Consider the following 9,836-nt stretch of genomic DNA (forward strand, 5'->3'; position numbering starts at 1 on the left):
GATCCCATAACATTAACATAACACATTTGTAAATAAAATTCTATACTATACCCATATATTATGTGTCGTCTCGTTTTTTTCTTGAAATAAAAAGTATTTCATTTGCACACACTGAGGTATTTCCTATAGAGATATGGGAATTATTAAAGGGGCAGTACAGGATTAGAAAAAATGGCTGCTTTCTCCCACCTGTCTGTAGATTGTGTATTGAACTTGGCCTCATTCACAACTCATAGACAGGGGTGGTGTTATTTCCGTAAGAAAGCCGCCATGTCTTATAATCCTGTACAGCCCCTTTAACAATTCACATTTGCATCTTTGGCATCCATTTACAATATATTTGATGGTAACATCAGTACAATGTGCGGTTCTGTTCTTTCCACCAAAAATACTAAAACCCCAAATATTCGCCATGATTCTTCCTGTAGGGTGTTATCCACTTGTTCTCTGGACCCTACTGAAATAATCATGGATGTATATGGTGGAGCTGGGGGAAGTATCAGGTGAATGAGCGGTGACCGACATTTACATGAAGTGTGCGGCTTAAAGGGGTATTCCCATCTCAGCTTGTTGTCCTTTATCCTTAGGATCGGGGATAACAAGCTGATCACTGGGGACCCCAAGAATGGGGACACAATCATCCCTGCAATGAATGGAGCGCTCACCATAGCGTCCAGTGTCCCCATAGAGAATGAATGGAGTGTAAGACACGGTGAGAGCTTCATTCATTACAGGGACATCTGCAATCTTGGAATGGGTGGGGACCCCAGCAGTCAGACCCCCAGTAATCAACTTGTCATCCCCTATCCTATAGATAGCACATAACAAGCTGACGCGGGAAGACGCCTTTAATGGAAAATAATTAGCAGGTTAGAAGTATCTCCCCTATTGTTATATTCCTATAGCACACAGGGTGTTGAAGGGTATTTTCTTACATTTATGGGTAATAGTAGTTTATTTCATATTCTTATTAGGTGTTTCGGTGCCCTGGGGGCGGGGCTACCACCCTCCACACAGATACACTTGGCCCAACTCACCCCACCTGGCGCTGTTTCTACAAGAAAATGAAAAAAAAAAAAAAAAGTATAAACTGTAATCAGTGACAGACAGACATTGATCACTGGGATGGGGACAATGGGGACAGTGCTGGACTTCTTGGCTGATGTCAGATTACAAAAAGTCAGTACAATTTTCAAGACCTACCTCCAAATTCCAGGACTATTCAAAGGGATCAAGGAAATCATCTCGGTTCTGAGACGTCTGGCGTATCTTGCAGTTTGAACAACTTTATTTAGATTTCAGGCATCACAGATGACTGGGCATAAAGGGAGCATTGGCGCCCCCTCATAATAATGTGTTAGGGGTACATGTAATAAAATACACTTGGAATCCCCTCCCTAATGTATATAAAGCAGTGTCTTTGGAGAGGTTTGGTCTCTGGTAAGTCGCTGGTTACGTGGTACATAGTGAGGCTGGGATGGAGACGATCACAGTAATCAAAAAAGGTAGGAAAATGAAGTGAGCTGCAGTGTAAAGCATGGAGGAGACTAATACAAATGGGGAAAATATATATATATGGGAACGATTGTTTAAGGGGTTAATTCTGAGATGCGCAGATGATCCTTATCTACAACAGTGACAGCTACAGACCCCCCCACAATAGTGACTGCTACACCCCCCCCCCCCACAACAGTGACAGCTACAGACCCCCCACAACAGTGACAGCTATAGACCCCCCACACACACGCAACAGGGACAGCTACAGAACCCCCCCCCCAATAGTGGCAGCTACAGACCCCCCCCCCCAACAGTGACAGCTACAGACCCCCCCCCCAACAGTGACAGCTACAGAACCCCCCCCCCCAATAGTGACAGCTACAGAACCCCCCCCCAATAGTGACTGCTACAGACCCCCCACAACAGTGACAGCTACAGACCCCCCACAACAGTGACAGCTATAGACCCCCCACACACACACGCAACAGTGACAGCTACAGAACCCTCCCCCCCCAATAGTGACAGCTACATACCTCAACCAGCCTGGACCTACACACAGCTGGGAGACATTCATCTAACTATCTTACATTTACAACTCCAGCATGCTCCAGTCCGATCATTCAGCGTTTGATTGCTAGTTGCTGAAGAAGTTAGATGCAGCCCTAGTGACTCTGGGAATGCATGGATACAGCCTATGGCCTAATGCATATTTTCCAAGCAGTGTTAGGGCCGCATCCAACTTCTTCAGCCGCTGGTATTCAGTATGCACAAGTTGCGCTCATCTCTAGCAGAGGTGTAGCTAGGCTCTCCTGCACCCGAGGCAAAGATTCCATTTTACAGCAAACCCCTTTATAACATTACTCAATTTACAACAAAAAAAATAATAATATATATATAATATATATATTTATTATAATTTTTTTAATAAGTTATATAACATCATTAAAGCAATGTATTTTCAATATGCATGTGTGTTAATTGTTTTATTTATTGTTATGAGGATAGGAATAGCTTACATGCAAAGCAGGGTTTATGCAGGCCGGGGAGTTCAGTCAATCTAAGCAGGTAGAACGGCCAGGAGGTCCAGGAACAAGAGAAGGAGACTGCAGACAGGCTGTACAGCAGTGGGAACTGAGCTGGCGTCAGGTCAGGCACCACTGTTATCTGGAACTTGGGGAGGACTTGAGGAGAGAGACCTGAAGTGCCTGGAGGGTGGAGCCAGACTATTTCACTTACTGGATAGACTGGAACTTTGATGTCATTTCACTACACTGCAGCGGGAGTAATGAGTGACAACTTGTGTGCTCTGAAGAAAATGAAATGAAAGCGTAGAGACAGCACTCCGGTGAAAAAATTGTGTGGTTTATTCACATCGAACTTTCCGCAACGTTTCAACGTTCTCAAGCGTGTCTATATAGTGCACAAGTCCACACTTATATGTGGTTCACAGCAATTATACAACGTGTATTATGGCCATCAAAATATGAAAGCAGAAGTGTTTGGCAAAAAAACGGTTCAAACTATGTGGCGAATAAAGTTAAGTGGATACAGTGCTTTATTAGTCTAATGTAATAAAAACATACAATACCCGCCATTCATGCCTCTGTGTCATGGCACTCGGGGAAATCAAACGCTGGTGTGGGTTGTCTCTGTATGCGTCATACTACGTGGCCCTAGCCCATCATGGGGAGCGGCCGGCGCATGCGCAGAGAACAATCCTGTGTTGCGGGCGCCATCTTTGAGATGGGAAAAAGAATATGAAAATGCCAATACTGTGGGCTGGAATACTGAAGGATAATGGACACTAAGTGTCATATACGGAGATCCTGCTAGATCAGACAGAGGAAGTATGGGGACAATAAGCGAGGTCATGGGGATGATCAATCCCTACTCGAATGTGGAAGGCAAAGTTTCAATATAGATTATACGCCACTACATAGGAAGTGATGCCGGTCAAGGCGGACTCTGCCCAAAATGAAAGAAAGCGACACAATGTCGCACAAACCTCAGAGCCGTCATACCACATCCTCATGGATCCTACGATACCTCCACTCGTGGGGGGGTGTCGTATTCTCCATAGCACCATACAGGGGGGATCTTCGTACAAGATGGAGACTCCTCCCTACAGGTGACGCGTGGGAGACAGCTCAAAGAGGTATATGTTATCAGTGTCAGACCGTGCATCAATTAACAACCCCATATGGTCGTAGACATCAACATGAGATTATGAATTCAAAAAGTCCACAGTATTGGCAAAATCTCAAAAGGTGTTCTCCAACCAAAAATAATTTATTGGTAGCTCAAAAAACAACTATATAACGATGATGGAGCCAGAACCCAAATTACAGAAAAACCTATTTTAAATAAACACAGATATGAGAATAAGGTCATGAGGCCATGTTGGGGGTATCTTCTAAATCTTCAAGTAGACAATCCAAAGATATTATCTACAAAAGAGAAAGAAAAAGGTGAGTATATGAAAAACGAAATTAATTACAATAATTATATTGTGTACACTATATGAGTTAATTCACTCAATGTAGGAAGATGCAAAGGTCCTGTGGTGTTGCAAATACTGTTACCTCAACACTTGGGGACATTCAACAATGTAAAAAGACTCATTCATAGTTTAAAGTCCAAGTTCATGCCATTGGGGGCCAAGCTGTTCAAGGTATGGATCCATCTAAGTGCTTTCATTTTCAGTCTAGCCTCTCGATCCCCACCCCGTCTGCTTCTTGGCTTCTTGGATTTCAACTTGTGTGCTCTGTCCTCCCACTGTCTGTCCGCTCTCCCATTGATGAGTCCTCCTCCTGACAGGCAGTCCCTCTCACTGACAGTAACTGCTGCAGAAAAAGTAGCGGCTGTCATTGGGGAGAGCAGCTGTTTAGGCCGGGTTCACACTACTTTTTTTTTTTACAGTCCAATCAACATATATGTTTTATGAAGAAAAAAAAAAAAAAAAAAAAAAGATGAAAAAATGGATGCAATTGTGTGCAATCTGTTTGGATCTGTTTTTCCATCGACTTCCATCGTGAAAAAAAATGGATCAAAGCCCATGCCTTTTTTTTTTTTTTTTTTTAGCATACACAAAAACATACTTGATCACATCTTTGTGTACATTAAAAGTAACCATTTAAAAACGGATATGTTAACCCCTTAAGGACGGAGTCAATTTCGATTTTTGCGTTTTCGTTTTTTTCCTCCTTGTGCTTAAAAGGTTATAGCACTTACATTTTTCCACCTAGAAAAAATTCAAACCATTGTTAACAAATATATGTTCCTTAAAATCGCTCCATTCCCAGGCTTATAGCGCTTTTATCCTATGGTCTATGAGGCGTCATTTTTTGCGCCATGATGTTTTTGATCGCTTTTTATTACAATTTTTCTGGATTTGATGCGACCAAAAATGCACAATTTTGAACTTTGGGATTTTTTTGCGCTTACGCCGTTTACAGTGCGAGATCAGGAATGTGATTAATTAATAGTTTAGGCGATTACGTATTCGGTGATATCAAACATGTTTATTTATTTATTTATTTTTATTTATAACCTGGGAAAAGGGGGGTGATTCAGACTTTTATTAGGGGAGGAGCTTTTTACTGACAACAACACTTTATTTTTTTTTACACTAATACTAGAAGCCCCCCTGGGGTTAGGGTTATTCCCCTGGGGTTAGGGTTATTCCCCTGGGGGACTTCTAGTATACAGTATACACTCTGATCTCTCATTGATGTCATAAGGGGGCGGGGCTGAGAACAGGCTGGACATGCTGGGAGTTGTAGTTCCCCCCGGTATACCTCATGTAATGAGGACCCGTCCCCTGCCTGGATTAGTGAGTATGGTTTTATTTTTTTTATTTTCTTGTGTTGAGGGAGAGCAGGGGGCATTTCTATGTGGACAGAGCAGTGGACATTACTATGGGGGCAGGGGACATTACTATGGGGAGCAGGGGATATTACTATGCGGGCAGGGGACATTACTATGGGGGCAGGGGACATTACTATGGGGAGCAGGGGACATTACTATGGGGGCAGGGGACATTACTATGGGGGCAGGGGACATTACTATGGGGGCAGGGGACATTACTATGGGGAGCAGGGGACATTACTATGGGGGCATGGGACATTTCTATGTGGACAGAGCAGTGGACATTACTATGAGGGCAGGGGACATTACTATGGGGAGCAGGGGATATTACTATGGGGCAGGGGATATTACTATGGGGGCAGGGGACATTACTATGGGGAGCAGGGGACATTACTATGGGGGCAGGGGACATTACTATGGGGAGCAGGGGACATTACTATGGGGAGCAGGGGACATTACTATGGGGGCAGGGGACATTACTATGGGGGCAGGGGACATTACTATGGGGAGCAGGGGATATTACTATGGGGGCAGGGGACATTACTATGGGATCAGGGGACATTACTATGGGGGCAGGGGACATTACTATGGGGGCAGGGGACATTTCTATGTGGACAGAGCAGGGGACATTACTATGGGGGCAGGGGACATTACTATGGGGAGCAGGGGATATTACTATGGGGGCAGGGGACATTACTATTGGGGCAGGGGACATTACTATGGGGGCAGGGGACATTACTATGGGGAGTAGGGGATATTACTATGGGGGCAGGGGATATTACTATGGGGGCAGGGGACATTACTATGGGGAGCAGGGGACATTACTATGGGGGCAGGGGACATTACTATGGGGAGCAGGGGACATTACTATGGGGGCAGGGGACATTACTATGGGGGCAGGGGACATTACTATGGGGAGCAGGGGATATTACTATGGGGCAGGGGACATTACTATGGGATCAGGGGACATTACAATGGGGAGCAGGGGATATTACTATAGGGGCAGGGGACATTACTATGGGATCAGGGGACATTACTATGGGGGCAGGGGACATTACTATGGGGGCAGGGGACATTTCTATGTGGACAGAGCAGGGGACATTACTATGGGGGCAGGTGACATTACTATGGGGAGCAGGGGATATTACTATGGGGGCAGGGGACATTACTATTGGGGCAGGGGACATTACTATGGGGGCAGGGGACATTACTATGGGGAGTAGGGGATATTACTCTGGGGCAGAGCAGGGGATATTACTATGGGGACAGAGGGCATCTTTACCATATGGGGGGCACAGCACGGGACCCACAAACCTCCTTACTTTACTACACATGACACCAAACAGTGGAGTTACTACTGTATGGGAGTCTATGGGTGGGAAAAAGGGAAGGAAGTGGCTGGAAATGTGCAAATGTGTGGAGTCTAACATGTTTGTCTGACAGGTCCCGAAGAGATGAATTGTAGCTTGAAGATATCATCATGGAGGTCTGGGCAAGATGGAGAGGAAACGGAGAGCGATCGCCTCAGATCAAAGAAGACATCACCTGTGAGTTACTGAATTATGTTTTTTGTTCAGTATTTTGTCAAACTTTATTTGGTAGGTGTGCCCCGAGGTGTGCTATACAAAGGGGCCCGCTGAGGCTCTCTCGCCTAAGGGCCCACAAAAACCTGGAGCCGGCCCTGGTGTCTCCCCCCACCCCAGACTGGTCACGCTGTACACCCCTGCCCCCCTCTCCAGACCAGACTGGTCACCCTTTACACCCCTGCCCCCCCTGTCCACACCAGACTGGCCACTCTGTATACCCCTGTCCCCCTTTTCATACCAGACTGGTCATCCCATACACCCCTGTCCCTCTCTCCACATCAGACTGACCACCCTGTACAGTCCTGCCCCTCCCCCCCGGCCCCCCACACTGATCACCCTGTGCCCCACCTGGCCCCCCTCTCCACACCAGACTGATAGCCCTGTACATCCCTGTCCCCTCTCCACACCAGACTGGTTAATCTGTGCCCCCCTCCCCAGATTGGTTTATCTGTGCTCCCCACACTGGTCACCCCTGATTTTCCTCCCCTTTCCACATACCTATAACTTGTTTCTTCCTCCCCCATAGTACAGTACAGAACCTACGGTGACATCAGAGTCATGGGTCCTTCAACAAATACAGTGAATTGCCTCCTGGCTGCTGTAGAATAAAATTGCGGTAAAAATCATGGTAGATTTACAGCAAGGAGACAATTCAGCATGAGGAGTAAGTAGGTCTGCTGGTAAGCTGCCTCCCCACACTGACAGAAATGGCAGGACTGCTTCCAGGCTGCCCCATCCACTGCCATCCTGCTCTCCCCTCTCTGTGCTGACACCCCCCTGGTCTTGGCGCCTGGGGCAGCTGCCCCCCTCGCTACGCCCCGATCTCTACCATAGATCATGTCCGGATTCCCTCATGCTCCTTACACAGTTGGCTGAATCCGCAGCTAGCTGACTTTAGTATAAGGTCTATGGGCACCTTGAGACAAGAATCACGCATAATGTTGTCCCAAGTGGATTGAGACATTCTTAAAGGGGTAGTCTCTTAATCTGCTTCAAAGGGGAACTTCGGATACAAAACACTTGTTTTCTATTAAAAGTTATATAGATGTGTCTATACAATGTATTACTGTATCTGTGCTGTTCTGCCACACTGGTAGCTGATAGAAATCCAGAAAGTGAAGAAAATGGCCTCTGCACCAATCCACATTGTCTCCTGCTCCCACTGCTCTCCCACCTTAGGAGACAAATATTCCATGTCTCTGTCTCACATTGTGTGTGTTTGCTGAGCACAGGCTGATGATGCAGAGAGGGGGCAGGGTGTGATATCACAGGAGGCTTGGCTGGAGCCCCCAATCCCCTGAGTGATTCACCATCTCTGACCTGCCAGAAGCAGCTGCTGCACTAATTTTACTGATTGTAATGGGTGAGGGCTGTGATTATCATGAGGGAAAGCATTGCATTCTGGGAAATGCTAAACCAGGAAGGACAGAAACACAATACAGAGCAAAACCCCCCCCAAACAAATAGATTTTTGGTAGATTCAAATCTGGGATAGACAGGTAAGTAATGCTATATGCTTCTGCAGAAGTTTAAAAAAAAATTTAACCTCTACCTGCAGTTCCCCTTTAATCCTACTTTGTGTGATCCTAGCCTAATAGTTCCACCAAATAGTAGATTTCATTACAGACTTGTGAATCACCACATCACATGGGTTCTGTATCCTACCTTTTTTTCTACATAACCCACCCTGTAGTTACAGATACCACAGCAGCAATTGATTGACATCGGTACATACAGTATTTAAAGGGGGACTCCAGGTAGAGGTTAAAAAAATTAAACTTCTGCAGAAGCATCAAGCACTACTTACCTGTCTATTCCAGTTTTGAATCTACCAAAAATCCATTTGTTTGTTGTTGTTTTTTTGCTCTGTATTGTGTTTCTGTACATCCTGGTTTAGCATTTCCCAGAATGCAATGCTTTCCCTCATGTGATCATCACAGTCCCCCACCCATTACAATCAGTAAAATTAGGGCAGCAGCTGCTTCTGGCCGGTCAGAGATGGTGAATCACTCAAGGGATTGGGGGATCCAGCCAAGCCTCCTGTGACATCACACCCTGCCCCCTGTCTGCATCATCAGAAAACACAGAGACAGAGGCATGGAATATTTGTCTCCTAAGGGGGGATAGCAGAGGGAGCAGGAGACAATGGGAATCGGCATAGAGGCCATTTTTCTTCACTTCCTGGATTTTCTATCAGCTACCAGTGTGGCAGAACCACACAGATACAGTAATAACTTTTAATGTACTTTTAATAGAAAAAAAAGTTTTTCGTATCCGGAGTTCCCCTTTAAAAGGAAAAGCAGAAGAGGTAGAGCAATAAATTATAAGCCTGCACTGATTATAAGCCTGCACTGATAAAATCCTTATAGTAAGAAACAAATATCCTTACAATTACTTGTAGTTGCCCTACATGACCTGGCTTCTAGGATTAGAATAAACACATCTACTTTTATGCAAGAATAGCGCCACCCCTGTCCTCAGGTTGTGTGTCGTATTGCAATTTAGTGCTATTCACTAGAACGGAGCTGTAAAAAACCCACCCAAACTGGGGACAAGAGAGGTGCTGTTTCTGGAAGAAAGCAGACATGTTCTTGTAAGCCCTTAAGGAGCCATGATATACAGGTACGCCAGTGGCTCCGTCAGCTCCTGAGCTCACTTCTTAGCATGTGGGGGGCAGCTGCTATATGCACGAAGGTCCTCACTGTTAATGACACGCCATTAACCCCTTCCTGTGCTGCGATCGCTGCACTTTCATCAGTGACAGGAGTTGCAACTCCTGTTACTGTCCACAGTCCCACTACAGAGGTTCCGATCAATTTATCTGACTGCCGGAGGTCCCTTATCTTCCACCCGGATTGGTGATCATTGTATAGAGTCCGCCACAGG

The sequence above is a fragment of the Dendropsophus ebraccatus genome, chromosome 1 (genome assembly GCF_027789765.1).
Source record: "Dendropsophus ebraccatus isolate aDenEbr1 chromosome 1, aDenEbr1.pat, whole genome shotgun sequence".
Lineage (NCBI taxonomy): Eukaryota > Metazoa > Chordata > Amphibia > Anura > Hylidae > Dendropsophus > Dendropsophus ebraccatus.